We start from the raw sequence: 6,000 nt of genomic DNA on the forward strand, positions 1-6,000 counted from the left end.
GTCAGTTTGAATATACTGCCATTAAGATCACTTAGTCCTATTTTAAAGAGTTTTCACGAAATAAAAAGATCTTCCACACTTCTTGTAAGTGTGAAGAGATGAAAGTTATAAACAGCAATGAATAATACTAATCCCTTTAGAAGCCCTCAGGTGTGAGCAAGCAAGGTATGAATGCCAAAGTCATCTGTAGTTCCTCAGACCCAAAGTGCTAGGAAATGTCACCTTTCCTGATTAAATCAAGTCAAATCTACCTCTGGACCCTCATTTGCCAGTCAGGAATGTCAGGAAACAGGAGAATGCACCCCACGCTCAGCCTCGTGTAAAGGTGGACAGCTCGGCAAGTAACCCCTGTGTCATGCTTCCCACTCCTGCTGTGGTGCCCACAACTCACACACAGCACCCCACCTCCAACACCCTCACAGATACCAATTGGGAGTACGAGGCCTTCAGACTCTACTTCTTGGTGAGATCCTGGCTTCCACCACCCAAGTTGCAGCCTCTAGTTGCTCTGAGGATTTGTCCCTTGAAAAATATTCAACCCCTTAAAAAAAAAAAAAAACAAACCTTCTTTCTCTGCTCCTTCTTTGCATGGTATACCATGAAGTACTGGACAATTAGACACCCACAATCTGCACCTCAAAACTGCAAGAGAAACTATTGGCTTTCTTGATCAATATAGGAATATAATCACTGATCTCCCACTTCCCAGAAGGGAACATGTGTCTCTTACAAACCAAAGAAAAGAAATGACATCTTGCATTTTCATAGAGCACTACATTAAATGCTTAATAACTCATCTTTTACACCAGGAAGTCAGCACAATATTTTTCCCCCAAATGGGCCAAAAAGGTTTTGAATGAATCTCATTGCCTGTGTTTAAAGTTAATTTACACTTCATTGCCCTACTCACTCCTATTTTCTAGCTTGCTTCTGCCTTGGTCCTGACTTTTCTCTAACTACCAAGACAGCAGAGACAACACTCTACAAAAATGCAGTTGACACAGGCTTTTATAAATGATACATCATTATATGTCATAGTAGTAGATACTATTTAAACCACTGACTTGGTTTGAGAGTGTGATGCCAACGGGGCATGTGTGCACACTCATTCCTTCCTGCACCAATTAACTTTACAGAAAATGCTTTCAACAATAATACTTCTCCCCAGCTATAGCCAGCAGAGCAATTCAGCGTGATCACAAGAAAAGATTTCAGAGAACATTTCCTGACAGTTGGTCAATTGCATCATTTTATATGACAGACAGTATACTATTATATTATTATTCACTAGGAAGCAAAGGATTTCTCTGCAGAACTTCTCACAGAAACAGGACTTACCAATGCTTCAAGTGTAGGAAAGCAACTTAAATTAGCGTGAATTACCATAATATCCAAGTAAAATGAAAATTTTGTATACCTGGTAGTAATAAATAAAATAAACATTAGAGTTAAATGCCAAATGAGCTCACAGGATTTTTTTAAGAGGAGGGAGGTAATGGTGTTACCATTATAGGTAGTTGCATCAGTGGGAGAGAGATGACTAATCATCACACCACTGAAATTATTTATAGCCCACTTTAATTTCTGGAGGTGATTTATAGGAAAAAAAAAATGTTGTGGAATACTCAATGAAACAATTTCCTACCAGTGAATTTTGTCTCTTTGTCTCAGCAGCTCATAATGATAACCCATGGGGACCACTGGTGTGATGAAACTTCACAAAGATCGCCATTCTTTCCAAAGGATACAGAACATTCTACATCATTTAAGAAGTAATTTCTCCCATAACTCACTACTGGGAAGTCATGTGACCTTGATGTTCTCACACTAAATTCAGAGCAAAAATAACACTTTCCAATTACCAAAGTCTAACTGGTTATGTGGAGCAAACTGGTATGAAAATGAGGTGATACTCAAGGTCAATCTAACCACCTGGCCCTTCTTTAACAATATGCTGACCTCCCACATCATCATGTCATCCCCAAGCTCAGGGGTGATACACCTGCAAGCATCCCAGACTTTGTAGTGGCTGTCTATCACCAAAGGGGCCCTCCTTAGTTGAAATCACAGTTAGAAAACATGTTCATGGGGCCCTCCCTGGTGGTGCAGCGGTTTAAAGCACAACACTAAGAAGTTTAAGCCACTTTCGCATGAGTTCGATTCCCGCCTGCCCCAGAGGAGATCCACATGGCGTGGCAGACCTCTCCTGACCTGCCCACTGATCCCCTCAGCAGTGTACTTCGTTGATCTGCCTGTTCTGCTCCCCACACTGTCTCTGGTGAATCCTCTCACCTTCCACATCTCTGGCCTGTAACCCAGTTCTATATGAATAAATAAATAAATCTTAAAAAAAAGAAAGAAAGAAAACATGTTCATGGAGGGTTCTCAGGATTTGATGGAAGGAGGGCAAGATTACAGTATGTGTTCAATCTGCAACCTTAAAACTACAAATTTTGAGTTATTTCATCCAAGAGGGAAAAAATGCTTGTTTTTAATAGCAGACTCTTATGGAATGACAAAAGCAAAGGGGAAAGAGGTTAAGACAAGAGGCAAGATAAAAATCACAAGTGAAGTAAGGCATTCTATGCCATCCCATCAACTGTCTGTGGACACAGGTGGTGTAAGACCTCATTTGTCCAACATCAAGAGGCAAGTGACCAGTCCTCAAGAGAAGCTGAAGCACTCCAGTACTGAGTCAGAAATAACTATATCCCAGGCCCTCACTGGTGGCATAGTGGGCTGGAGCACTGCACTGCAAAGCCAAGTTGTGGCCGCTTCAGTGAGTTCAATCCCTACCCCAGAAGTGACCCACATGGCGTGGCAGACCTTTCCTGTCTTGCCTGCTGCTCCCCCTCGTCGTGGCAGACCTTTCCTGTCTTGCCCGCTGCTCCCCTCAGTAGTGCACTTTGCCGATCTGTCTGTTCTGCTCCCCACTCTGTCTCTGGTGAATCCTCTCACCACCCCTGCACCTCTGGCCTGTACTCCATTTCTGTATGCATAAAAAAATAAAATATTTTTTAAAAAAGAAATAATTATACCCCATTAGTCTGTATGGAAGACCGGCTAGGGTATGAATAGCATCCTCAATTCTACTTTCATAGAAAATTCAGTGTTGAGTATCAGGGTACACCAGTGACATTATCCTAAACATTAATTCAACAAAACCAGTTTTTATGGGGATAGGAATGAAATGATCTGGCCTTACTTTTTTCATTATTTTAAGATGTGTTTCCCATAAGGGAGGAGCCACTTTTTAGCATTTGGGAAATTTTCAGCATTTGTTTCTTACCATGTTTGTGGGTTATTTCAGGCATTTGGTTGGAAGCAGTCAGGGGTACCAGACATCAGAAAGGCAGTGGAGTGTCCCAGCCAATGAAGATTTGTTTGATATCTCTGTACCTTTGGGATGTCTCGTTCATTCTCAGTAATCTCCATATTGAAAGCTTGTAATCTGCCATGCACTGTTAGCCTACCCTGGCTAAGGTTCCTTGCTTTATTCTTATCATTTATATGTAAATCAGGTTATTATTACTTATCATTCCACAAGTTTTCATTAGGGTCCACCTATTCCTCTACCCCTTAATTTCCCTTCCTATATACAGAATGACTTCGGGTTTATTGTTTTGTTTTTTTATCTTCAATCCAAGAATTTATCATAAGTAGCTGCAAGCATCTGACTACTTCATTATGTTTCTAGTACATGCCTGAGCACTTACATATTAATATGTATTACATATTATTTTATTATAAGTTACACTCTTTTTCTTGTGTTTTATAATTAGAGCATTATATTGTTCTTTTTAAATTATGTTCTTTTTAAAATTAAAATGTTCTTTTCTGTACTTCATTATTGCTGAATTTCATTTACTGATAAAGAAAAAGCAGAGATACAAAAAATTATATCAAAATGGCTCTCTGTCCCCTATCCTGTATCTGAATGAGATTCTCTTTCAGTGTTAACAAACTAACTGTGGCAGGAGAGCTCAGTGACAAAAGGCAGTTCAACTTCTGCTTTGCCTGTTGAAATACTCACTCTTGAAAGCTTCAGCCAAAGTTAACAATATGAATACATGCTGATAACTTTTCAGCTCTGAAACTGCAAAAAGAAATGCCTTCACACCTGGAGTCTTCTAAACATTTTTTTTTCTTTACTCCGTTAAAAGTTCATTTCTGTTAAAATAATTATTGGGGCAATATTTTATTTTTAGACTAAGCTACATACTTTTTTATAGTCAAGAAAATAATCGTGTTCATCTTTTTAACTGAAAGTGCAACTCTAAATATTTTAAAGGAATCCACTGTAATCAATTATTAATCTTAATAAATCAGAGATGAAAAAGGAATCTCCCGTCATTGATCTCCATGTCAGCATGGTCTGAACAGTGACAGGCAGGGTGAGCATTACATGGAGACCCTGGAGGTTTAAGTATGCTCTGTGGAGCATGCAAAAATCCATGCCATCTCTTACTATAGCAGTATAAACTGCAATCATTTGATATGTCAGTGTGAGAATGTGAGAAGGTCCTTTACCATGTACAAAACTGTATGTCAACAAATAACTACTTCAGCAAAATAATACCAATAAATTAAACAGCCCCTGAATCTCCTTGCTGACAGGAAGCCCACTTTAGCCCACAAAATAAATCCTTGGAGAAGCCTGGAGCCAGAGATGCCCAGCACAGAGCCCAGTAGCTGGTCCAGTTCCACCCACCACCACATGCAGTAGCTTCCCCAGAGAAATAAAGCCAGAATCAGTCATCTCCCCCCATCCACCCCACCCCACACTTCTGACCCACAACAACTATAAAGGGTAATGAAATAGTCGTCCTTGCAGAAAGGCATGTTTAGCAGGTAGCTAAATGTCTGGTATGCAGGCGCTCTCAACGTATCTTCTCCCAAAGTCAACCAGTCATCCTCCAGCCGCACAGGAAATAATCCACCTTTTCTTTGTCCATTTTAAAAGTCAATAGTTATGGGCCCTCCCTGGTGGCGTAGCGGGTTAAAGCACAGCACTAAGAAGCTAAAGCCGCTTCAGCATGAGCTCGATCCCCACCTGCCTCTGAGGTGACGGCATGGCAAACGTCTCGGGACCCGCCCGCTGCTCCCCTCAGCGGTGTACCTCATTGATCTGCCTGTTCTGCTCCCCACTCTGTCTCTGGTGAAGCCTCTCACCGCCCCTGCACCTCTGGCCTGTACCCCAGCTCTGTATGCATAAATAAATAAATCTTTTTTAAAAAAATCGTAAGTTACTAAGCTAAATACTTTCTGAGTTTATTTCTAGATTTGTTCCTCTACACTATTGATCAATGTGCTCTATTTCTGTACCTTTTCCAACCTATTTTTAAAATAGTTGTATAATATATTTTAATCATGTATAGGAGTCTTTCTATTCTGAATTGCCTTTTACCAAAATCTCTAACCTGAAAAATGAATTTTAGAATCCTTTTCAAGGTCTGAAATTAAATTTTCTTTAAAAAATGACTGGAATTTAATTTGTCTAAAATTAGTAGATTTGCATGTTCCATAACATTAAGATGTCCCCAAGGAAATTGATTTTTCCACTTTTCCTATTTACAAACATTTCTTAATGTACTCTGGCATTTTCTATTTCTGTTTAGAAATAGAAAATTTAAATTTCATTGTCTTCTTCCTTAGTAAACTGTCTAAATAATCCAACAGCTTTTCAGTTTATTCTCACAAACTGGGTTGACTCTGTTTCCAGTTAACTAGTCATAGCTCCTGAAAATATTTATATTTTGCTGCCTCCTGCTCCTCATCTCTGTCTTGCCCGCTGCTCCCCTCAGTAGTGCACTTTGCCGATCTGTCTGTTCTGCTCCCCACTCTGTCTCTGGTGAATCCTCTACCTCCCCTGCACCTCTGGCCTGTACCCGAGTTCTGTATGCATAAATATTTTTTAAAAAAGAAATAATTATACCCCATTAGTCTGTATGGAAGACCGGCTAGGGTATGAATAGCATCCTCAATTCTACTTTCATAGAA

Source organism: Condylura cristata, unplaced genomic scaffold (assembly GCF_000260355.1).
Source record: "Condylura cristata isolate star-nosed mole 26May11 unplaced genomic scaffold, ConCri1.0 scaffold00004, whole genome shotgun sequence".
Taxonomy (NCBI): Eukaryota; Metazoa; Chordata; class Mammalia; order Eulipotyphla; family Talpidae; genus Condylura; species Condylura cristata.